Consider the following 27,133-nt stretch of genomic DNA (forward strand, 5'->3'; position numbering starts at 1 on the left):
AATACCACTGAGCTACAAAATCCCAGCATGTTGCAATATATATATACGATGGCGTGGTATTGTGTGAACCACCTCTGGGCCTGCCCCTGCAGAGCTGAAAGGATTTCTGCTCCCGTGTGGCTCCTTTTTCCTATACAGACCAGCTGAAGCACTGCATAGCATCTTTTAGCCTGACTCATTGAATAGCCCCTTGAATGCTTAGGGGGTACTGGTGGTTCATGGGACAATTCAGCAGAGGAGGGTTTGGAAAAGGAGGAGGAGGGGGTGGAGCTGACAAATCTTGCATCATCTCCACTAGACATGGGCCGAATGACCCCCAGGTTAAGTTTGTGGCAAAACTTTTGAACATCGCAAAAGTTCAGAACCGAATAACAAACCCTATTTAAGTCTATAGGAGCATAACTGGAAAAATCAAAAGTGCCCATTTTGAAGGCTTATATGCAAGTAATTGAGCATACAATGGTTATGGGGTCCGGGTACTGCCCTGGGGGACATGTAATAATGAAAATAAAGTTTGTAAATAACATCATTTGTAAATGAGCATGAAACCATAAAAATGAGAAATAATAAAAATGAAAAAGTCCTTTAACCACTTAAGGACCGCCCACCGCATATATGCTGTGGCAGGGCAGCCCTATTACACGAAACTCCATACCAGTTCCTACTGATCAGGAACAGCAATCTCTCTGTACTCCCAGTCAATCCACAGTTAGAAAGCACCTCCCTAGGACACACTTAAACTCTTGATCAACCCCCTAGTGTTAATACCTTCCCTGCCAGTGTAATTTATACAGTGATTAGTGCATATTTTTAGCTCTGATCACTGTAATAATGTCACTGGTCCCAAAAACATGTCAAAAGTGTCCAACCTTTCTGCCGCAATGTCGCAGTCCCGCTAAAAATCGCTGATCACTGCCATTACTAGTAAAAAAAAAAATAATAATAAAAATTCTATAAATCTATCCCCTATTTTGTAGACGCTATAACTTTTGCGCAAAACAATCAATATACGTTTATTACAATTTTTTTTACCAAAAATATATAGCCAAATACATATTGGCCTAAACCAAAGAGTAAATTTTGTTTTTTTACATTTTTTTATTGGATATGTATTATAGCAAAAAAGTAAAAAATATTGTTTTTTTTTTTTTTCTTTCAAAATTGTTGGTCTTTTTTTGTTTATAGCGTAAACATTAAAAACTGCAGAGGTGATCAAATACCACCGAAAGAAAGCTCTATTTGTGGGAACCAAAAAAATGACATTTACCCTGCAAGTTTTTTTTTTATTTTGTAAACAACAGCTTCGGGAAACAGTTTGTATAATGAGGCCACAATTTAGTGCACTCGGAACAAGATTCAAGATTTTTGGGAGAAAATCTGGTGTAGAAGTAACAGGTGTGGAAAAAAATGGGCTGTGGGTGCTACTGATGCATTCACACCATAACCCTATGGAGGTACACTTGATGAAAGCAAGAATTTGCCTTGCTGTCAGAAATTGAAATAATATGGCCTGGCCAAACAGTGGTGCAAAAATTGGTCTTTGGGTGTCGGTGGTGCCTTCACACCATAACCCTATGAAGGTACTCTTGACAAAAGCATGAATTGGCCTTTCTGTCAAAAACTGAAATGATATGCACCTGTCAAACATGTGCGGAAAAATTGGCCTTTGGTTGTCAGTGGTGCCTTCACACCATAACCCTATAGAGGTACACTTGATAAAAAGGAAGAATTGGCCTTGCTGTCAAAAATTGAAATTACATACACCTGTCAAACATGTATGGAAAAATTAAATAAGAAAAGAGTTGCGCTCAGTGCATAAACAATAAGATATAAAAATTAAAGTAGTAATTGAATTACGTGAGAATAGTCCTGTAGCTGGACACTATAACCCCGATATAAGGGCACAAGAGTGGATATAAATAAAACAGTGCAGCGCTGGACAAATATCACATAAAGTGAAATGTATTAAATTAGTGAAAAATTCCAACTAAAGTGAGTAACAATCATTAAAGTTGTAGTAACTGATAGATATTAATTAATCAATAAAGTGCTCATAAATGGCATATTAAAGTGTAAACAGTGAACAGCATTCAATGTACCGGGTGAAAAATAAAAAATTTAAATTAAAAACAAAGTCCATAAACAATGGTGTTCAGATGTATATTCTGGATCACTATTCCACCGCTGGTGCTGCCCACCACCTTGTGATAAAGAAATGGAGGCTTGCCAGACAGCCTGCGACCCTTACTCAGGGGGGTCAAAACAGGCTCAGTATAAATGTGTAGACCACAGGGGATATCCCGCAGGGAGCTCTGTAGATGTTGGTCCTTGGGGTTTAATTGTGTCCATAAAACCCACACCAAAAAATTTCTTCCAGATGAAATCAACACCCACAAAGCTAGGCAGCCTAGACAGTCTTTCGGAGATTCGAGATCCAGAAAGCACTTAATCAGTTACATCAGCATCATGGGCTTGATAGCTGCTGCTAATCCAGGACTGATTCATTTTGATAAATGTCAGCCGGTCCATGGAGTCTGTGGACAGACACGCTCTCTTATCTGTCACAAACCCTCCAGCAGTGCTGAATGCATATTCTAGATCAAGGACAGCCCAAAAGCTCATTTGCATACTGGGCAAGTTCTGGCCAGTGGTCTATTCTCATGATCCAGTAACCCAGTGGATCGTAAACTGGAAAGCTCTCCATGTCATACTCACACAGATACTCGTTGCATGTGCAGCCACTGCAGCATTGCCAAAGCTGAGTTCCACCTGGTGGGCATGTCACAAATCAGGCGGTTTACAGGCAGATGGAATTCCCGGGGAATTTCTGCCAACCGAGCACTGGCTGTGTATGACCACCTGAAATGGCTACAGACTCTTCTGGCCTGCTTTAGCAGATCTTCCAACCCTGGGTACCTACTGTACTTAAGAAATGCTGCACTACTAAATTGAGGACATGTGCCAGGGATGGCACATGTATCAACTTTCCCTGTCTAAGGGCGGACAGGAGGTTTGTGCCATTATTGCACACCCCATTCCTGCCTCCAGCCGGCGTGGCATGAACCACCTCTGGGCCTGCCCGTGCAGAGCTGCAAGAATCTCTGCTTCAGTGTGGCTCCTGTCCCCTAGACAGACCAGCTTAAGCACTGCATGGCACCTTTTAGCCTGACTAATTGAATAGCCCCTTGAACACTTATGCCCTGTACACACGATCAGACATTGCGAGACATTCCGACAACAAAATCCATGGATTTTTTCCGACGGATGTTGGCTCAAACTTGTTTTGCATACACACGGTCGCACAAAGTTGTCGGAAAATCCAATCGTTCTGAACACGGTGACGTAAAACACGTACGTCAGGACTATAAACGGGGCAGTAGCGAATAGCTTTCTTCTCTTAATTTATTCTGCGCATGCGTGGCACTTTGTGTGTCAGAATTGTCCACACACGGTCGGAATTTACGCAAACGGATTTTGTTGTCGGAAAATTTTATAGCCTGCTCTCAAACTTTGTGTGTCGGAAATTCTGATGGAAAAAATCCGATAGAGCCCACACACGGTCGAAATTTCCAACAACAAGCTCCGATCGCACTTATTCTGTCAGAAAATCCGACCGTGTGTACAGGGCATAAGGGTGTACTTGTGGTTCATAGGACAATTGCAGAGGAGGGCATGGAGGAGGAGGAGGGAGTAGAGCTGACCAATCTCGCATCAACACTAGCTGTATGGAGACATAACGTCACAACAAACTGCAGCACTGAGCCCTGTCCTGCATACTTCCGAGTTGCAAGCAGAGTTACCCAGTGTGTTGTGAACAAAATATATCATCCCTGACCATGCTTGCTGGGCCCCGTGTCAGCAGTAACACGGACCTTGAAGCTGACTGCCTTGCCCAGTGATAACACAACATTGCCTTCCATGTGATGGTAGAGAGCTGGAATGGTCATACATGAAAAGAAATAGCAACTGTGAACCTGCCATTGTGGTAGAGCACATTTTGCAAATCACGGAAGGGGGCAGAATCCACCAGATGGAAACGCAGAAAATGTAAAGCCAGCAGCTTTGACAAGCTTGAATTTAGATGCTGGGCATATGGGTGGCAGTGACTGTATTTTTTTTTTCACTGTAGCAGATGGGGCAGAGTAATTTGCCTGCTGTAGTCTACAGCCGGTGGTGTGCTACTGGCAGATGTGCTGCAAGGACCTGGGACACCCTGCGATATACCATCATCCCTGTCAGTGGAGGCTGCTGAGATGTCATTAGGTATAGCTGGGGTAGACCGGAAAGGTGGGAAGTGAGGAGGAGCAGAATTGCATCCCTTTTGTGTGGCTTTCAGGTGCTCTTGCCAATGGGCTGAGTGGTGGGAGGTTAAATGCCATGTCAAGCATGTGGTACCCAAATGGCTGGTGTTTTTGCCAAGCTTGATGTGCTTGAGGCAAAGCTTGCAAATTGCAAGAGTGCGATCAGCTGCACATGTGCTAAAAAAGTCCAAACAGCTGAGCTGTGGGAAGTGGGCCGGGTGATAACAGCTCCACAATCTGGTAGAATAGGGTAGCTGCCCTCTACCCTTCCATGATGGCTGCCTCTATGCGGTTGTACCTTGTGACAGACATAGCCGGGAGAGAGACTTTTTGAGGGGACTGAATGCTAGCCTCTTGCCGATCGATCGGGGGTCCTGGCATTTGGGGGAACAGTGCTCTTTGTGAGCTATATGCCTGGGGACCCTTGAGGTGGTATTACTGTGGATTCGGGTCCTGGTCCCCCAGGACACACAGACTCTGGGGACCCTGGATTTGCCATATTAGAAATAGTGGCTGATTCATAATGCTGGGACAAATGCTGTTGGGAGGTGCTGATGTCAATTCCAGCCACCTGTCTGTCTGTTGCCTGCTAGAATGTGTATTTTAAATAAGTCTCTAGTATGGGATCTAAGAGTCATTAGATCCCCATTGTTGTTTGTGTTAATTAACTCTGCTATTGTGATAGTGTTGATTGGGTTTTCTGAGCTACAAGATGGCCAGTCTGGCCTAAAGGTCATGTCTTAGTCATCTAGGCTGTCTAAAGGAATTCGTTAATTAGCCCATGTTAATTAGGTTTCTGGTCACAGGTGTATGTTCAGAGTAATATGAGCCAGAGGTACGCACCTCCTCTTTTATTGTATAAAAGAGCCTGTATTTTTCAATAAAAGAGAATCCTGGTTGAACTTACATACAGCCTGCTTGGTGTTTGTTCTGAGCTACACAACTGGATTAAAACGGCACATAGCTGTAGTTCTAGTCCCAGAGCATCGGATGACCGAACCATCAGATGTTGCGATCTGCAATCTGATTCTATAGCTGCAGAGGAGTGTCGATAGAGTAGAACCGAGCGAGCAGAGGCTCGTTACATTGGTTGGCAGCCGTGGGATTTGCTCTCCAGTTACTGGGACACTCCAAACCAGCCTGCAGGAAAGCCACACTGAAAGACTTACTTGAGAGCCGTGGAGGGAATGGTGGGATCGTGCTTCCTTGCCGTGAACTCATCCAAACCATCACCTGGATCCAAGGTCCAGATAGCAGGAGAGGAGAGGTACAGATACCAGCCACCATGGAAGAGGAATTCAGAAGGAGGTTGCAAGAGATGCAGATACAGCACAGAGGACTAGTATCAGAGCTGGTCCTGCTAGGATGGTTTGATTCTACCCGCTGCGAACTCTGGAAGGAAGAGCTAGCCCATGAGCAGCGAAACCAGGGAAAAGTTCTCCCCTCCATCCATGTAAGGTACTGGTCGCAGTATGAAGTGCGAATGCTGTTATTGGGGGAACAGCCGAACCAGGAGTGGACAGCTGAGTTAAGCAGGCTGATCCGGGCAGAAATGCGGTTGGATGAGAGCTACAGAGCCCTCCAGTGGTATGTAGCCCAAGTGTGCCCGTGGACAGCGGATGACAGCCCCACAGAAGGCTTTGACTACGATGGCCTGGGATTGTTGTACTGGAGGCTGTCCGAGGACCCTGACTTTGGGAGTAATCGGGAGTGGTGTTTGGAGGAAATAATGGAGCACAGAGAGCGATGCACTGGGCACAGGAAGATTTGGAGTTTCTGGCCATTCAGGAGCTTGAGATGGCCTACAGACAGCTGCTAGACTCTGCTCAGCAGCAGGGTGGGGCTCCCTTTGCCTGGGACTATCAGGAAATACCAGTTGACAACTCTGAAATCCTGGCTGAAGAGTTGACAATGTGGCAGAGTAACAGTGTGCCAACCTGCCCCCACAGCTAGGGAAGCAGAGATCTTATGGCGGATGCAGCAAGTGCTGACTGACCTTGATGATCCTGTTTCTGCATGGGATGATCTTGGATGGAGGAATGTGCCTGTCCAGCAGCATGCCAGAGAATCGGCAGTGGAAAATCTGAAGATTGCCATCCCCAAACCTGAAGTGCTGACAACAGGGCAGAGCTCTGCTAACCTCTTCCCAGCACTGATAGCATCTTCTGGGTTCCATGGAGAGGAGATGTTGAACCTTTATCCCCAGACACCAGTTGCAGAGACAAGGGATTTGATAGACTTTTCTGCTGAGGAAGAACAACCTGGTGAGCCTCCAGCAGAAGAAGAGCTGTTATTAGGGCCAAACTTCACTGTGCTCTGCCCAGCACCAACAGAAGTATCTGTGAAGTTACAAGGAACTTCCCCAGCTGAAGGGCTGGCAACCGGACAGAGGGTCCAAGACCTCTGCCCCACACCTGTGGCAGTTTCGGAGGCTCAGGGTGAGAAGGTGGCAATCACTTCCTAGCAGCAGATACAGGGGGAGAAGGGAGAGGAGGTGTGTGTTGTCCCTCCCCAACAGTTGGCCAGGGTGGAGGAAGTGGTCTTTCCTCCCCAGCAAAGATCCGTGCACCTGGGAGACAGTACCACAGACATATAATCCCAACATCCAGATGAGGGAATGGAAAAGGAAGCAGACGGCTCACCTCCCCAATGGCAGCTACACAGTTTGGAATCAGAGGAAGCCAGCCTCCTGCCCCAACGGTTAGCTGGAGCGGAGGATGCGGAGTCCCCAGCAGAAGTGCTGGCAACAGGGCAGAGTGCTACCAACCTTTGCCCAGCACCAGCAACAACTACAGAGTTCCAGGGAGACGGGGCAGTCGGCCTCCCTCCCCAACAGTTAGCCAGAGCAGATGGTGTGGGGTTTCCAGCAGAAGGGCTGGCAACGGGCCGAGTACTGCTGGACTCTGCCCTCAACTAACAGAGGATGGATTTCCTGTGAAGGTGGATGGGACTTCAGTCTCCACCTGTATACCCCAGGGATGCTGGGCAGTCGGCCCAGATCCCCAACAGCATGACGGAGTGAGCCCAGACAACCTGTCTTCTCTCCAGCGGCAGAAAGGACTCCAGGGGGAAGGGCCAGTCCAGGCCTCTCCCCAGCAGCAGATATGTTCTCTGAGAGAGGCAGAGGTTGGCTGGGTGAGTAATGCTTTGTTTGGAACAATTTGTTTGGGGTACTGTGTGGGTACAGGCATTAGAGGACTGGAACTACTGACTAACTTCGGAGTCAACCCGTCTGGGGTCTCCTCCTGTGTTAGTCTCCTGCCGAAAGGGGAGAAATGTGACAGACCTAGCCGGGAGAGAAACTTTTGGAGGGGACTGAATGCTAGCCTCTTGCTGATCGATCGTGGGCCCTGGCATTTGGGGGAACGGTGCTCTTTGTGAGCTATATGCCTGGGGACCCTTGAGGTGGTATTACCGTGGATTCGGGTCCTGGTCCCCCAGGACACACAGACTCTGGGGACCCTGGATTTGCCATATTAGAAATAGTGGCTGATTCATAATGCTGGGACAAATGCTGTTGGGAGGTGCTGATGTCAATTCCAGCCACCTGTCTGTTGCCTGCTAGAATGTGTATTGTAAATAAGTCTCTAGTATGGGATCTAAGAGTCATTAGATCCCCATTGTTGTTTGTGTTAATTAACTCTGCTATTGTGATAATGTTGATTGGGTTTTCTGAGCTACAAGACAGCCAGTCTGGCCTAAAGGTCATGTCTGAGTCATCTAGGCTGTCTAAAGGGATTAGTTAATTAGCCCATGTTAATTAGGTTTCTGGTCACAGGTGTATGTTCAGAGTAATTTGAGCCGGAGGTACGCACCTCCTCTTTTATTGTATAAAAGAGCCTTGTCATGGTTATGCAATAGAGTTTGTCGATCAGCATACCTGTCTCCATGTGTTCATCTCTAGAGACCAGCTGACCCTCACCTGACTGCTTTTGTAACCTCTCCTCTAAGCATGGCCCCACCCCAGGCCCTATCAGGGAACCCTATATTAACCTGTGCACTGCAAGCCAGCAGTGCTGATTAACCATTGTGTGTTAGCCTCTGTGTGTACTTGCTGTGTTTCCTACATCTGATTCCTGTTACCGACTTTGGCCTGTTCTTAACTATTCCTGTCTGCTCGTGACCCTGACCTTTGGCGTGTTCCCGACCATTCCTGTTTGCCTGTGACCCTGAACCTTGGCGTGTACTCTGTTGTCCTTGTCTGCTTGTGGCCCTGACCTTGGCTTGTCCCTTACTTTGTTGTTCTAGCCTGCTGCCTCCTTCCTCTTCTCCTGTAGTCTACCGTAAGCGTGAGCTGTGAGACCCTGGGGGCCGCGACCTGGAGCCAGACTGCAGCGCAGTCCATCCTTACCATTAAAGGCTCTGGTGAACACCTGCTGGCTCTTAGACTCCGCTCCCTGGGGAATCTATGCTCTAGCTCCCAGTGGGATCTGTGTCAGTGATCCAGTAGACCTGCTTCCTGAAACCTCCCAGGGTTTAATCCGCAGCAGTCAGCCGTAGGGTCCACTACCTTGCGGTACACTCCTGATCCCAACGGTGTGCATCTGTTACCCAGCCTCTAGGTGACCTGACAAGCCTGTATTTTTCAATAAAAGAGATTCCTGGTTGAACTTACATACAGCCTGCCTGGTGTTTGTTCTGAGCTACACAACTGGATTAGAATGGCACATAGCTGTAGTTCTAGTCCCGGAGCATCGGATGACCGAACCATCAGATGTTGCGATCTGCAATCTGATTCTATAGCTGCAGAGGAGTGTCGGGAGAGTGGAACCGAGCGAGCAGGGGCTCGTTACATACCTCTTCCTCACTTTCCTCCTCTGCTCTATCCAGCACCAGTGGCGTAGCGTGGGGGGTGCCGTGGCCCCGGGCGCGACATTTAGGGGGGTGCCAGTATGTGTCACTACTGTCTGCCTCCTCCTAACTTCAAGTTCCTGTGTCCCCCGCGCTCCGGCCGCCATGTTAAGTGTCCGGCACCCTGTGATTGGGTGTATGGGGGTCATGTGAGGCGTAGGTCTGGCCTGTCCTCGATCGCTCCTGAAGTCCCGCCTCCGCACATGACCCCCATATGCCCAATCACAGTGCGATGGACACTGAACATGGCAGCAGCCAGAGCGCGGGGGAGAGAAGCAAAAACGTGAGCCGCAGCTGTCTTCTCCTCCTCCTCCGGACCGATGCAGGCCAGGACAAGAAGGTGAGTGAGACTCCCTCGTGAGAGTCTTGTTACTAGCCTGGGGGGGCGAGAGAGAGAGACTGTAGGCAGGACAGTATAATGTAGGCTGTATAGTATAGTGGACAGTGTAGTGTAGTATAGTGATCAGTATAGTGGACAGTGTAGTGTACTGTAGTGTAGTGTAGTATAGTGGTCAGTATAGTGTAGTTTAGTATGGAGGTCAGTGTAGTGTAGTGGTCAGTATGGTGGTTAGTGTAGTATGGTGGTCAGTATAGTGGACAGTATAGTGGTTAGTGTAGTGTAGTATAGTGATTAGTATAGTGGTCAGTATAGTGTAGTTTAGTATGGTGGTCAGTGTAGTGTCGTATAGTGGTTAGTATGTTGGTCAGTGTAGTATAGTATGGTGGTCAGTGTAGTATAGTATGGTGGTCAGTGTAGTGTAGTATAGTGGTCAGTGCAGTGTAGTATAGTGGTCAGTGTAGTATAGTATGGTGGTCAGTGTAGTGGTCAGTGTAGTATAGTATGGTGGTCAGTGTAGTGTAGTATGGTGGTCAGTGTAGTGTAGTGGTCAGTGTAGTGTAGTGGTAAGTGTAGTGTAGTATGGTGGTCAGTGTAGTGTAGTATGGTGGTCAGTGTAGTATAGTATAGTGGTTAGTATAGTGATCAGTGTAGTATAGTCTGGTGGTCAGTGTAGTGTAGTGGTCAGTGTAGTATAGTATGGTGGTCAGTATAGTGTAGTATGGTGGTCGGTGTAGTGTAGTGGTCAGTGTAGTGTAGTGTAGTGTAGTGGTAAGTGTAGTGTAGTATGGTGGTCAGTGTAGTGGTCAGTGTAGTGTAGTATAGTGGTCAGTGTAGTGTAGTGGTCAGTGTAGTATAGTATGGTGGTCAGTGTAGTATAGTGGTCAGTGTAGTGTAGTATGGTGGTCAGTGTAGTATAGTGGTCAGTGTGGTATGGTGGTCAGTGTAGTATAGTATGGTGGTCAGTGTAGTGTAGTGGTCAGTGTAGTATAGTATGGTGGTCAGTGTAGTGGTCAGTGTAGTGTAGTATAGTGGTCAGTGTAGTGTAGTATGGTGGTCAGGCTAGTATAGTGGTCATTGTAGTGTAGTATAGTGGTCAGTGTAGTGTAGTATAGTGGTCATTGTAGTGTAGTGGTCAATGTAGTATAGTATGGTGGTCAGTGTAGTGTAGTATAGTGGTCAGTGTAGTGTAGTATGTTGGTCAGTGTAGTATAGTATAGTGGTCAGTGTAGTGTAGTATAGTGGTCAGTGTAGTGTAGTGTAGTATGGTGGTCAGTGTAGCGGTCAGTGTAGTGTAGTATAGTGGTCAGTGTAGTGTAGTGGTCAGTGTAGTATAGTATGGTGGTCAGTGTAGTATAGTATAGTGGTTAGTATAGTGATCAGTGTAGTATAGTCTGGTGGTCAGTGTAGTGTAGTGGTCAGTGTAGTATAGTATGGTGGTCAGTATAGTGTAGTATGGTGGTCGGTGTAGTGTAGTGGTCAGTGTAGTGTAGTGTAGTGTAGTGGTAAGTGTAGTGTAGTATGGTGGTCAGTGTAGTGGTCAGTGTAGTGTAGTATAGTGGTCAGTGTAGTGTAGTGGTCAGTGTAGTATAGTATGGTGGTCAGTGTAGTATAGTGGTCAGTGTAGTGTAGTATGGTGGTCAGTGTAGTATAGTGGTCAGTGTGGTATGGTGGTCAGTGTAGTATAGTATGGTGGTCAGTGTAGTGTAGTGGTCAGTGTAGTATAGTATGGTGGTCAGTGTAGTGGTCAGTGTAGTGTAGTATAGTGGTCAGTGTAGTGTAGTATGGTGGTCAGGCTAGTATAGTGGTCATTGTAGTGTAGTATAGTGGTCAGTGTAGTGTAGTATAGTGGTCATTGTAGTGTAGTGGTCAATGTAGTATAGTATGGTGGTCAGTGTAGTGTAGTATAGTGGTCAGTGTAGTGTAGTATGTTGGTCAGTGTAGTATAGTATAGTGGTCAGTGTAGTGTAGTATAGTGGTCAGTGTAGTGTAGTGTAGTATGGTGGTCAGTGTAGCGGTCAGTGTAGTGTAGTATAGTGGTCAGTGTAGTGTAGTGGTCAGTGTAGTATAGTATGGTGGTCAGTGTAGTGTAGTATAGTGGTCAGTGTAGTGTAGTATGGTGGTCAGTGTAGTATAGTATAGTGGTCAGTGTAGTGTAGTGTAGTATAGTGGTCAGTGTAGTTTAGTATGGAGGTCAGTGTAGTGTAGTATAGTGGTTAGTATGGTGGTCAGTGTAGTGTAGTATAGTGGTCAGTGTAGTGTAATATGGTGGTCAGTGTAGTATAGTATGGTGGTCAGTGTAGTGTAGTATAGTGGTCAGTGTAGTGTAGTATAGTGGTCAGTGTAGTGTAGTGGTCAGTGTAGTATAGTATGGTGGTCAGTGTAGTGTAGTGTAGTGGTCAGTGTAGTATAGTATGGTGGTCAGTGTAGTGTAGTATGGTGGTCAGTGTAGTGTACTGGTCAGTGTAGTGTAGTGTAGTGGTAAGTGTAGTATAGTATAGTGGTCAGTGTAGTGTAGTATAGTGGTCAGTGTAGTGTAGTATGGTGGTCAGTGTAGTGGTCAGTGTAGTGTAGTATAGTGGTCAGTGTAGTGTAGTATAGTGGTCAGTGTAGTGTAGTATGGTGGTCAGTGTAGTATAGTATAGTGGTCAGTGTAGTCTAGTATAGTGGTCAGTGTAGTGTAGTGTAGTATAGTGGTCACTGTAGTATAGCATGGTGGTCAGTGTAGTGGTCAGTGTAGTATAGTATGGTGGTCAATGTAGTGGACAGTATAGTATAGTGGACAGTATAGTGTAGTAAAGTGGTCAATGTAGTGTAGTATGGTGGACAGTGTAGTGTAGTGGTCAGTGTAGTGTGTAATGGTCAGTATAGGAATCAGGTAGGTCAGTACTATTGTATTGGAAGGGACTCGGGGAGTGCTAAAAGTCCGCATGTTAGGGGGCGCAAATTACTTGCCTTGCCCCGGGTGCTGACAACCCACGCTACGCCACTGTCCAGCACCCAAGTCGTATCAGTGACCTCATCATCATCATCCCCTCCATTCTCATTATCACTGGAGACAAATTGGTAATACGCTGCGGCTGGGGGAACATGACTGCCAATTTGTTGTTTACTAATGTTCTTCCCTCTCTGTAGGCTCATGTTCCTGCCTTCAGCTGACTACACCATGGCTGATGCTGGCTATGACCGAAGTAGCTGTGGAAAAGGAGGCAGAATAAGCCACTCCGGCAGCTGCAGTGGACTGCGCACTAGTCTCTGCTTGGGTGACAGAGGATGAGGATGAAACAGAAGAAATGATGCCTTGTGTACATGGATGCACTTTAATCAATGGAAAGTGGTGTTTGGTGCACTTTAACTTGAGTACTCACTATACAGACACACTCCACTGACAAACTACAATATACTGCAGTAAAACTGCACTGATGCACTGAAATATCCTGTTGTAAAAGTGCACAAACGCACTGAAATATACTGCGTTAAACAAACAGTAATGCACTGATATATACTGCGTTAAACGTGATATAAGGGGGTAGCTCTGGTTACCAGAGACCCCCTTATATCAGAGTTACCCTATATACCAGAGTCTGCAGTGTTCCACCTAAGAACAGAGTTCTCTGTGTTCTTCCTACATTTAGAGTACCCAGAGTTCTCCCCTACAGTGTAAGTGAACTTTGTGAGTTCAGATGTAAAGGGGAACTCTGCAGATTCAGATTTAAAGGGGAACTCTGCGGATTCAGACTTAAAGGGGAACTCTGCAAGCTCAGATGTAAGGGGAACTCTGAAAGCTCAGATGTAAAGGGGAACTCTGCAAGCTCAGATGTAAGGGGAACTTTGCGGAATCAGATGTAAAGGGGAACTCTGTGGATTTAGATGTAAAGGGGAATGCTGTGGCTTCAGATGCAAAGGGGAGCTCTGTGGATTTAGATGTAATGGTGAAACTCTGCATATTCAGATGTAAAGGGAAACTCTGTGAATTTAGATGCAAAGGGGGAACTCTGTGGACTCTGATGTAAGGGGGATTGTGATTAAATTCATATGATTAGAAATGTATTTATTCACAAAATATATGTATAATGCATATTACAAAATACAAAAAAAAATTGCAATGCGCCGCTAACGTGTTTGAGTTTTGCTTGAAGAAAAGGTGGCAATGCTACCCAAGATGGCAGGAAGGGGGCCTGCTGCAGAACATGTGAAAGAATCCTACTGCAGTATAGTAATAAAGGACGAGACAGGAGTAAAGGACACCGGAATCAGTAGGAAGGGCCCTGGGCTCAGAGGAAAGGGCCCTGGGACCAGAAGTCAGAGGAGCCCTTCATGGTTTCTTGCACCAAGGCCCTTAAAGTTCTAGTTACGCCTCTGGCCACAGGCTTTCATATTTTACCAAAAATGGGTATTATATTGTGTTTTTGTGCACTAAAATTAATTTGAATACATTTTTAATTTAAAATATTGGTTAGCTAAACAGCTGTATAAGTGGCGGCTTTATTCCGTGAAAACCACAAAGTGCAGTGGTAAAAAAGGTGCAGACACATACACACACACTGTGCGTATATATATATATATATATATAGATATATATATATATCTATATATATATATATACAGTGCCTTGCAAAAGTATTCACTCCCTTGACATTTTTTGTGTTTTGTTGCCTGACAACCTGGAATTAACATGGATTGTTTGAGGATTTGCATCATTTAATTTTACAGAACATGCCCACAACTTTGAAGAAGTGTTTTTTTTATTGTGAAGCAAACATCAAATAGGACACAATAAAAAAAAGTCAATGTGCATAACTATTCAACCCCCTAAAGTCAATACTTTGTAGAGCCACCTTTTGCGGCTATCACATCTCCAAGTCGCTTTGGATAAGTCTCTATGAGCTTGACACATCTTACCACTGGGATTTTTGCCCATTCCTCCTTGCAAAACTGCTCCAGGTCCTTCAGTCTGGATGGTTTGCGCTTGTGAATAGCAATCTTTAAGTCTGACCACAGATTTTCTATTGGATTGAGGTCTGGGCTTTGACTAGGTCATTCCAACACCTTTACGTGTTTCCCCTTAAACCACTCAAGTGTTGCTTTAGCAGTGTGTTTGGGGTCATTGTCCTGCTGGAAGGTGAACCTCCGTCCTAGCCTCAAATCACACAAAGAGTGGTACAGGTTTTGCTCAAGAATATCCCTGTATTTAGCACCATCCATCTTTCCCTCAACCCCGACCAGTTTCCCAGTCCCGACTGCTGAAATGGTGTTCTTTGGGTGATGTGATGTGTTGGGTTTGTGCCAGACATAGCGTTTTCTTTGATGGCCAAAAAGTTAAATTTTAGTCTCATCAGACCAGAGCACCTTCCTCCATACATTTTGGGGGTCTCCCACATGCCTTTTCACAAACTCAAAATTTGTCATTTTGTTTTTTGCTGAAAGCAATGGCTTTCTTTTGGCCACTCTGCCATAAAGCCCAACTCCTATGGAGCGTACGGCTTATTGTCGTCCTATGTACAGATACTCCAGTCTCCGCTGTGGAACTCTGCAGCTCCTCCAGGGTTACCTTAGGTCTCTGTGCTGCCTCTCTGATTAATGCCCTCCTTGCCAGGTTCATGAGTTTTGGTGTGCGGCCGTCTCTCGGCAGGTTTGCTGTCCATTTTGTTATGATAGATTTGATGGTGCTTCTAGGGATCATCAAAGATTTGGATATTTTTTTATAACCTAACCCTAACTTGTACTTCTCAACAACATTGTCCCTTACTTGTTTGGAGAGTTCCTTTGTCTTCATGGCAGTGTTTGGTTAGTGGTGCCTCTTGCATAGGTGTTCCAGCCTCTGGGGCCTTTCAAAAAGGTGTGTATATGTAATGACAGATCAGGAGACACTTACATTGCACACAGGTGGACATCATTTCACTAATTATGTGACTTCTGAAGGTAATTTGTTGCACCAGAGCTTTTTATGGGCTTCATAACAAAGGGGGTGAATACATACACACATGCCAATTATCAGTTTTTTATTTCTAAAAAATAGTTTTATGTATATATTTTTCTAATTTTACTTCCCCGACTTAGACTATTGTGTTCTGATCCATCACATATAATTCAGATTAAAAAAACATTGAACTTAAGGCTGTACTGTATAAAATAGGTAAAAAGCCAAGGGGGTGAATAGTTTTGCAAGGCACTGTATATATCCTCTGTATAATTAAAATGCTAGTTGCTTCAATGTCAAGTAAAACATCTTGCTTCTTTACTTTAATATACAAATCCAGGATAAGCATGCAGGGCTTTTTTTTTATAGTTTCCTGATCTACATACTTGTTCTAGGTCAGTGATGCAGAGAGTATTGAATGCAGTGGGGAGCGGGGGTGTAAATAAAAAGTGTCTAATGCCGTGTACACAGGACCGGGCTTTTCCACCGGACTGGTCCGACAGAACGAATCCTTCGGACAATCTGACTGTGTGTGGGCTTCATCGGACCTTCAGCTGACTTTTTCTGTCGAAAATCAGACGGACTTTAGATTTGGAACATGTTTCAAATCTTTCCGACGGACTCAAGTCCTGTCGAAAAATCAGTTAGTCTGTATGCTAGTCCGACAAACAAAAAAGGACGCAAGGGCAGCTATTGGCTACTGGCTATGAACTTCCTTATTCTAGTCCCTTCGTACGTCATCACGTTCAAACGAACGGACTTTAGTCTGTTCGTGTGTGCGCAAGTCCGGTCGTTCGAAAGTCTGTCGTAACTCCGTCGAAAGTCCGTCTGACTTTCTACACATGTATTGAGATTTGTATCTATAGATCAATAAATTGTTATTTTATGTATTACTAAATTGAATGTTAGTGATATGCCTCATCTTTTTTTAGAATCATACTTACCTAGGTAGATGCAGAATCAGTCTGATGCTGCACCTGTTCCCCGGTGACTCTAACACTGAGAACCGAGCGATCGGACATCTCCGATCTCTCGGTTCTTACAGCTCCCTGAGCAGAGAGCTGCTGACTATCAGTCAGCAGCTCTCTGCTCTGCTAATCCCACACTCACTGTCACTGGAGTGCTGCCTGGGCTGTGGAGTAAGCATGGAGTAGCCAGCTCAGCCTCTCAGCAGCTCGCTGAGAGGCTGAGCTGGGTGCCAGTCCAAACATGTGGGTGGATCCCGACTTCATTGTCGCGATCTTGCCCGAGCCTGGACCAACTCTGACTTCAGCCAACAGTGGGCTTTAGCCCTCTGAAAATGGGTCACAGGAGTGACGAATGAACGGCACTCCTGTGATCCACAGGAGAAGCACAGCCAAACGAGCTTTGGCTGTACTTCTCCTTTAAATAGAGATGTAGGCACACAACTATGAGCATCAGATCACAACAGCATTTGTTGTAACCAATTGAGATAGAACTTGCCTCCGACACTCTTTAATGATTGATAGTGTCAGCAAAAAAGGTATCCAACTGTCATTTTCAGAAGAAAGTCATGAAGACAGCGCCCATATTTTTTGCTTAGGAAAGGTTATCATACAAGTACCCTTTCTGCATCAACTGTATGTACAGCAGCTGCAGTACTTGAATGTAATGTCATAATGAACTTGAATGGATTTCTGAATTTTTCAGTTGAATACACTTGCCTTTCAGTCAAGAACAGTAAAACAGCTACAGTGTATAAATGGTACAGATGTCACCTGTATATTGCAAATTAACCTTTTAATCTCTGGTTCACTGGTGTGTGACAGTTTAAACAGCACTTTGCATATCTCTAGGGAGATGGATTTTGAAGGAGTAGCATGCTTGTGCCATGGAAGTGCTTAATCAGTGCTGTGACAGAAATAGATCTGCAGAATAAATATAATTTCTTCCTCACTGGTGAAATCATCATAGAGCAATACATAGCATTATTTAAATTCCCTCTCCAGCTATAACAACTCTCCTGTGTCACATTTACAGTAACTTTTGCCCTTGGTAGTGAAGGATTTCAGTTTTTTTATTTGCTTATTTTACATTACAGCATTAAAATGTATTTAGTGAATACCTTTAAAAAAGTGATTTACTTTTGTTAGGAATTATGTTGTAATCTTTCCACAGACTGCCCAAAGTCAAATTCTGCATTATTAAAATATATGAAAACTCAGTTCTTAAGCATTTAGTCAATGTAGCTTGTCCTTTTTATCCCTGCAAGCTGGAAACAACAAATGGAATTAAATAGATCCTATCACCACAGCATTCATTTCAACATAAATATTCCTATAAGATTACAATTGCATTTACAGTATTAAATGCAGGTTATTTACCTGGAAAATCGCCATGTGTAGACATACAAAAGCCATAAAACTGTTATGCCGTGTACACACGACCTGACTTTTTGACCGAACTGGTCTGACGGAACAAATCCGTCGGACAATTCAATGGTGTGTGGGCTTCATCGCACCTTTTCTGTCGGAAAATCTGTCAGACTTTAGAAATAGAACATGTTTCAAATCTTTCCGACGGACTCGAGCCCATCGGAAAGTATGCTAGTCCGACGGACAAAAAAGGACACAAGGGCAGCTATTGGCTACTGGCTATGAACTTCCTTATTCTAATCCGGTCGTACATCATTACGTCCGAAAGGAACGGACTTTGTGTGATCATGTGTAGGCAAGTCCGTTTCGTTGGAACTCCATCAGAACCCCGTCAAAAAGTCCTTCGGAGTGCAGTCCGACGAAAAGTCCGGTGGTGTGTACACGGCATTACTGGGTGCTGCCATCAGACTCAGGGCTGTCACTCAAGTGACACTCTACAGTATTCCCATCACTCCTCCCCCAGAAACTAAATAAAAGTAAGGGCTGCAACTGAAAGGGTTCCCCACTGCTGCACAGCCAGTCACATAGCATTTTCAACTTATATCCAGGCTCAGAAAACAGTCCTTGAGCTTTGTTGTTGTTGTTTTATTGAGGGGATAATAACTTGGATGGGGTTAGGGATTATGGTATGCCCAACTTGACAGTAACAAAAAGAACCAGGGACAACTTCCTCCCTATATACAGCTCCACTTGGTCCTCCTGCACAGCTTAAATTAATCCTCTGTACAGCTCCACTTGATTTACTCTGCAGAACATCAATTGATTTATTCTTTGGAAACTAAAAGTCTCTTGTTAGTTCTGCAAAAGCCCCTTATAGGCTAGAAACTCCCAGTCCCTTAGAAAAGTAGCATGTGTGGAGTGAACTGCATCCTGGAACACCTCCAACTTCCCTGTAGGCACTGGTCCCAGCGCTACTTCTCGCAGGAAATGCTAGCCCACCTGGCTGCCTCTTCCCCCAGCTCACCTGGCTGCTTCTTCACCAGTCTACCCATTTGACCCTCTTCACCAGGCCACCCGACTGACTCACTGGAGATCTCCCAGTGTAAGGTTTGCTGAAAACTTAAGCACACTGCTGTCTTCAAGAGAGACCTGCTACATGTGGCAGTCTCTCTCCTTGTCAGTTCCTTCACTGTGTTGTACACACACTTTTCCTTGCTCCTGCTGCCTCTTTGGAAAGCCTCCTCCAACTTCTTCTCTGGTAGGATCCTTCTAGGCCAGCACCCAAGCCCCGGCCCGAGGCAGAGCCCCCCCCCCCAAAACTAGGGGGTTTGCCTCAAGGTCCACCGACAGCCTACTCAGCACTGCATCTCCATCTTCCACCCGACTCCCCTGCTGGCATGGCTCATCTCTATTTAAGGGTTCTCTTAGTCCCCTGCCAGGCCCAACTCCTAGGGATTGGCTAAGGGCTCCTATATATGCAGGACAACCCTCCTAGTTTCCGTCCAACAATTTCTAGAACATTCTCCAACATCCTAGAACCAGGAGGAGGCACCATAGAGCTGCCTGGATGAGTCATCCAGCTCTGAACTCTAATGAAGCCTGACCCAGATTCCATGGCTCAAGTTTAGCCCTGAGCAAAACTTTATTTTACCTACACTATCACTAGTAGCACACTAGAGGGTGCTACACGCGTCACCACAGCGAGTAATTAGATACTTCAAGAAGAGTAGAGGGCAATGACGTGCAAGGAGGGAGAAGGCTGTGCTAGGCAATTGACTTTCTGGCCTAGTTATATTTTTTAGAAAATTCAAAGACTCGGCTTTTCATGGCCTTACAGCCATTTATCAGGAGTGTAGTATGACAGTATACTGTAAAGAAATATCAATTATTAATAGTGCCCTCTAGAAAAAAAGAGAAAAATTATTTTCCCAAAAAATTGTGACCTTATCGTGCATAGTGTCCTACAAGGGATGTATCAGAAAAAAAGTAAATAAATGAATGGTAGTGTGTGAATGTGAAGGGTCATCTAAGTGTTCCCTCAAGGGGACTACATATGGGGTGGTACTAGGTGTGAATGTGCACACTAAACAAATAGGGTACTGTCCCACAAATTGTGCAACCCACCCAGAATAAATGTGAAGAAGGTGGTGAATTAACCCTATTAACTACCTGTAATATGGTGCGTGGCTCAGCTTATGTACCCTTCCAAGTGATAGGATCATGCAGAGTGAACCACCGGCTAGCTCATGCTGATATATAGCCCCAGTCCGAGGTGGGGTCCCACCAATGCCATGTTAAACAAGCCAATGCAGAATGAGGGAGGCGAGAAAGCAGATCCCATCTGCGTGCGGCATTACCGCTAGTAGTGGATCCATGCCCACCTCGTCTGCGGCATGAGATGAAAAGGAACGTCCCCGATATCGAGGCGTTGACGCCGCGAGCGGGGTGTCAATGCCTGACGCCAATGTGCAGGGGGTCATTCCCCGCCCCCACAAATGGATGAGGAGGAGGAAAGAACTGCCACACATCGCAACCCCAGAAGCAAAACACAATCCGGTCCCCATCAACCCTGGGCTGGGCCAGCCTAGTAGAAATAAAGGTGTATTTTAAAGGAAGGCACTAAAAACAAACCCAATTCAAACTACTGGGAAAAAAAAGGGGGGCTAAGGCAGAGGACTAGAATGTATGAGTATATAGAGATATTCAATAATCGGAGGATATTAGGCATGACAGATCACTAAAGCGGGTGCTGAGAAAGGTGTGACCTGGCACAGCCAAATGGCAGGCCTCCATCCCTGATATAGGTTACAAGAAAGGAGAGGAATTGGGACTTTGGATGAGGCCCGCCATATCAAATAGAGAATGGAATAAGTACATACATGTATATATATAAATGAGTTTATTTATTATTACATTCTAAAATTCATTCAAACTCTTAAAAAGACATTGTATCAAATAATTTGGTAGTCACGTGACTTACACTTGAATTATACTGCTCATAGCATGGAATACAATTAATGAGTTGACATGATAGACATAAATAGTACATTGGATATATAGGAAATATATACATAATGGAACCAGATATGTCTTGGTATCTAGTAGCACTCAATGCGTTTCATGGTGTTACAGCCACTCTTCAGGAGTGTAGTATGACAGTATACTGTAGAGAAATATCAATTATTAATAGTGCCCTCTAGAAGAAGGAAAAAAATTATTTTCCCCAAAAAAATTTTTGCCCAGTAGTTTAAATTGGGTTTGTTTTTAGTGCCTTCCTTTAACATACACCTTTATTTCTATTTGGCCGGCCAAGCCCAGGGTTGATGGGGATTGGATTGTGTTTTGCTTCCAGGGTTGCGATATGCGGCAGTTCTTTCCTCCTCCTCCTCCATTGGGAGGCGGGGATTGACCTCCTGCACATCAGCATCATGCATTGACGCCCTGCTCACGGTGTCAACGCCTCGATATCGGGGACGTTCCTTTCCATCTCACACTGCAGGCAAGGTGGGCGTGGAGCCACTGCTAGCGTTAATGCTGCACACAGATGGGATCTGCTTTCTCGCTTCCCTTGTGCTGCATTGACTCGTTTAGCATGGCGTTGGTGGGACCCCACCTCGAACTGGGGGTATATATCAGCCTGAGCTGGCCGGTGGTTCACTCTGCATGATCCTATCACTTGAAAGGGTACATAAGCTGATCCACACACCATATTTTTTGTGATCACTTTTACACCTCTCATCTTGCATGTCGTTGTAAGATTTTTTATGCTTGAATAAACCATGTCCGGTTGACCTGCACCATATGGAGCCCGTTTTTTCTTTTCATTTTATATTTGGACACTGTTGACCATTCATCTACCATCATTCCTTGGATTGGCCTTGACCAACCTGGTGACTGGGTGTCCATTGCTGCTCATCCTTACGATTTGGAGTCGTTTACTGTTCATCGTATCCAGCGTGGCATCTCCAGGAACCGAGGATTACGAGCTTGTTTGACCCACTGCCGTATGGTATGTGTGTCCATCTCAGCTGGTAAGAGTACCCTAATAGAGTTTCTCTGTCAGCTTACCTGTCTCCATGTGTTCATCTCTAAAGACCAGCTGCCTCTCACCTGACTGGTTTTATAACCTCTCCTCTAAGCATGGCCCCACCCCAGGCCCTATCAGGGAACCCTATATTAACATGTGCACTGCAAGCCAGCAGTGCTGATCAACCATTGTGTGTTAGCTTTCATGTGTACTTGCTGTGTTTCCTACGTCTGATTCCAGTTACTGACTTTGGTCTGTTCTTAACTATTCCTGTCTGCTCATGACTAGGGATGAGCTGAACACCCCCCTGACCAGCACCAGAACATGCGAACAGGAAAAAAGTTTGTTTGAACACGCAAACACCATTAAAGTCTATGGGACACGAACATGAAAAATCAAAAGTGCTAATTTTAAATGCTTATATGCAAGTTATTGTCATAAAAAGTGTTTGGGGACCTGGGTCCTGCCCCAGGGGACATGGATCAATGCAAAAAAAAGTTTTAAAAAGGGCCGTTTTTTCAGGAGCAGTGATTTTAATAATGCTTAAAGTCAAACAATAAAAGTGTAATATCCCTTTAAATTTCGTAGCTGGGGGGTGTCTATAGTATGCCTGTAAAGGGGCGCATGTTTCCCGTGTTTAGAACAGTCTGACAGCAAAATGACATTTCAAAGGAAAAAAGTCATTTAAAACTACTTGCGGCTATTGCATTGCCGGTCCGACAATACACATAACAGTTCATTGATAAAAACAGCATGGGAATTCCCCACAGGGGAACCCCGAACCAAAATTTAAAAAAAAAATGACGTGGGGATCCCCCTAAATTCCATACCAGACCCTTCAGGTCTGGTATGGATTTTAAGGGAAACCCCGCGCCAAAATTTAAAAAAAAAAAACGGCGTGGGGTCCCCCCAAAAATCCATACCAGACCCTTATCCGAGCACGCAACCTGGCAGGCCGCAGGAAAAGAGGGGGGACGAGAGAGCGGCCCCTCCCCCTCCTGAACCCTACCAGGCCACATGCCCTCAACATTGGGAGGGTGCTTTGGGGTAGCCCCCCAAAACACCTTGTCCCCATGTTGATGAGGACAAGGGCCTCATCCCCACAACCCTGGCCAGTGGTTGTGGGGGTCTGCGGGGGGGGCTTATTGGAATCTGGAAGCCCCCTTTAACAAGGGGACCCCCAGATCCCGGCCCCCCCTGTGTGAAATTGTAAGGGGGTACAAAAGTACCCCTACCATTTCACTAACAAACTGTCAAAAATGTTAAAAATTACAAGAGACAGATTTTGATTCCTTTATTTAAATGCTTCTTTCTTCTATCTTCCTTCGTCTTCTTCTTCTGGTTCTTCTGGCTCTTCTGGTTCTTCCACCGGCGTTCTCGTCTAGCATCTCCTCCGCGGCGTCTTCTATCTGCTTCTCCTCGGGCCGCTCCGCACCCATGGCATGGGGGGAGGCTCCCGCTCTTCTCTTCATCTTCTTCTCTTTTTCATCTTCTTCTTCTCTTCTTCATCTTCTTCTCCGGGCCGCTCCGCATCCATGCTGGCATGGAGGGAGACTCCCACTGTGTGACGCGTCTACTCTTCTGACGGTTCTTAAATAACGGGGGGCGGGGCCATCCGGTGACTCCGCCCCCCTCTGACACACGGTGACTTGACGGGACTTCCCTGTGACGTCACGGGGAATGCCACAGGGAAGTCCCGTCAAGTCACCGTGCGTCAGAGGGTGGCGGGGTCACCGGGTGGCCCCATCCCCGTTATTTAAGAACCGTCAGAAGAGGAGACGCGTCACACAGCGGGAGCCTCCCACCATGCCAGCATGGGTGCGGAGCGGCCTGGAGAAGAAGATGAAGAAGAACCAGAAGAAGATGAAGAAGAGAAGAAGATGAAGAGAAGAGCGGGAGCCTCCCCCCATGCCATGGGTGCGGAGCGGCCCGAGGAGAAGAAGATAGAAGACGCCGCAGAGGAGATGTTGGATGAGGACGCCGGAGGAGGAACCAGAAGAGCCAGAAGAACCAGAAGAAGTTAGAAGAAGATGAAGGAAGATAGAATAGAGAAGAAAGAAGAAGCATTTAAATAAAGGAATTGTCAAAAACCGTCTCTTGTCATTTTTAACATCTTTGACAGTTTTTTAGTGAAATGGTAGGGGTACTTTTGTACCCCCTTACCATTTCACACAGGGGGGGCAGGATCTGGAGGTCCCCTTGTTAAAGGGGGCTTCCAGGTTTCCGATAAGCCCCCCTCCCGCAGACCCCCACAACCACCGGCCAGGGTTGTGGGGATGAGGCCCTTGTCCTCATCAACATGGGGACAAGGTGTTTTGGGGGGCTACCCCAAAGCACCCTCCTAATGTTGAGGGCATGTGGCCTGGTACGGTTCAGGAGGGTGGTGCTCTCTCGTTCCCCCCTCTTTTCCTGCGGCCTGCCAGGTTGCGTGCTCGGATAAGGGTCTGGTATGGATTTTTGGGGGGACCCCACGCCGTTTTTTTTGTAAATTTTGTCGTTGGGTTCCCCTTAAATTCCATACCAGACCTGAAGGGTCTGGTATGGAATTTAGGGGGACCCCCACGTCATTTTTTTTTAAATTTTGGTTCGGGGTTCCCCTGTGGGGAATTCCCATGCCGTTTTTATCAATGAACTGTTATGTGAGTAGTTTTAAATGACTTTTTTCCTTTGAAATGTCATTTTGCTGTCAGACTGTTCTAAACACGGGAAACATGCGCCCCTTTAGAGGCATACTATAGACACCCCCAGCTACGAAATTTAAAGGGATATTACACTTTTATTGTTTGACTTTAAGCATTATTAAAATCACTGCTCCTGAAAAAACGGCCGTTTTTTTTGCATTGATCCATGTCCCCTGGGGCAGGACCCAGGTTCCCAAACACTTTTTATGACAATAACTTGCATATAAGCCTTTAAAATTAGCACTTTTGATTTCTCCCATAGACTTTTAAAGGGTGTTCCGCTGCATTCGAATTTGCCGTGAACACCCCAAATTGTTCGCTGTTCGGCGAACTTGCGAACAGCCAATGTTCGAGTCGAACATGAGTTCGACTCGAACTCGAAGTTCATCCCTACCCATAACCCTGACCTTTGGCGTGTCCCCGACCATCCCTGTTTGCCTGTGACCCTGAACCTTGGCGTGAACTCTGTTGTCTTTGTCTGCTTGTGGCCCCGACCTTGGCTTGTCCCTTACTTTCCTTGTTGTTCCAGCCTGCTGCCTCCTTCCTCTTCTCCTGTAGTCTACCGTGAGCGTGAGCTGTGAGACCCTGGTGGCTGCGACCTGGAGCCAGACTGCAGTGCAGTCCATCCTCACCACTAGAGGCTCTGGTGAACACCTGCTGCCTCTTAGACTCCGCGCCCTGGGGAATCTATGCTCTAGCTCCCAGTGGGATCTGTGTCAGTGATCCAGTAAACCTGCTTCCTGAACCTCCCAGGGTTCAATCCGCAGCAGTCAGTCCTAGGGTCCACTCCCTAGCGGTGCACTTCTTACAGAGTGCATCTGTCACCTAGCCTCAAGGTGACCTGACAATTTATCATATGTTTATATGAGTATTGGCTACTTCATATTACCAGTACTTGTATCTATGTGCACTAAAAAATTTTTTTTGGTCACTTGATTATATCTACTCACATGGTTACATTTTTGAGCGCTACACATAATTTTTGTACATTGCTCTGAGCGTCTGCCTCTCCTTGGTGGCCTTCAGGACATGATGTGTTTTTTGTTTTGTAACACTAAACTACACTATATTAGATGTGTGTACACCACCTGAAGTGTATTGGAAACTGTACAAACTGTATTAGATACTGTGTACACCACCAGAAAAGTAGTAGAAACTGTACACACACTGTATTAGATACTGTGTACACCACCTGCACTATATTAGAAACTGTACACACTGTATTAGATACTGTGTACACCACCTGAAGTGTATTAGAAACTGTACAAACTGTATTATATACTGTGTACACCGCCTGCACTGTATTAGAAACTGTACTACGGCTGCACTGTATTGTATACTGTGTACACCACCAGAAGTGTAGTAGAAACTGTACACACTGTATTAGATACTGTGTACACCGCCTGAAGTGTATTAGAAACTGTACACACTGTATTAGATACTGTGTACACCACCAGAAAAGTAGTAGAAACTGTACACACCGCCTGCACAGGATTAGAAACTGTACAATGGCTGCACTGTATTGTATACTGTGTACACCACCAGAAGTGTAGTAGAAACTGTACACACTGTATTAGATACTGTGTACACCACCTGCACTGTATTAGAAACTGTACTATGGCTGCACTGTATTGTATACTGTGTACACCGCCTGAAGTGTATTAGAAACATTACACCACCGAATGCACTGTAGATAGGCTACACTGGATGCAGAGTATATATATATATTTAAGAATATATATGTAGCACTAACTCACGGTGGAGCTGCTGGTTTAAAGCGGGCTGTTACCGTCACCTTTGTTACCTCAATTTCACCAGAACCGGGTCTAGGGTCCCGTTGAGTTTAATACCAGACAGTGTAGACACCAGACACTTGAGTATCTTTTCCAATGCTTTAATAAAGAGTAACTAAAGGAAGTAGCAGGAAAGAGGTAGCAGAAGAGTTGCAGGGAAGCTCAAATACCTTTTCTTGATGTAGAATTATGAATTTGAATCATGTAGATGAAAATACTCTCCTTCTATAGAGTTGAAACTTTGCCCGCCCAGATAGGTTTCTCTCACTAACCTAGCAACCGGCACGCAGCACAAACAAAAGTCTCTGCCACAGACTTGAATGGAATAGAAACCCGTACGATCCTCTGCCACAAGATGTAATGGTTTACGGTGGACAGCAAACACAGCACTAGAACCTTTAAACCGACCCGGGAGTACTATGCGGTAGGTTAACTTTAGGATGCGTCCTCCAACTGAGTCACCAGGCCCCTCTCCAGACCAGCACTCCGCATGATCCTTCCATGATGGGTCCTCCCCTGGGATCTTCTCTGTTGTCCAGCTTCTTCCTATAGGACAGACAGCACAGGACCATTCCCTCGCCGCTGTGATAGGCCCCAGACAGGCTTCTGGGCCCACCCACATGCTGCAGCAACGTGGTCCTCCCGGTCGGAGGACCACGCGGTAGTACTCCTAACGCATACCTGACGGCCAGGAGGGCCAGCAGGTGGAACGGAAAAAAAACCCTCATCATGGCGTCTGTCCCATAAATACCCTCTCCCAGAATGCAACTCGGAGGATCACCTCCACTGAGTTATCTCCGGGACAGAAGAGCACCCATACGCTTCAGCGCGTTGCCTTTCCAACACCGACCCATGGCGACAATGACACCCACAGGCACAGTGTGAAA

Source organism: Aquarana catesbeiana, linkage group LG05 (genome assembly GCF_042186555.1).
Source record: "Aquarana catesbeiana isolate 2022-GZ linkage group LG05, ASM4218655v1, whole genome shotgun sequence".
NCBI classification, from domain to species: Eukaryota; Metazoa; Chordata; class Amphibia; order Anura; family Ranidae; genus Aquarana; species Aquarana catesbeiana.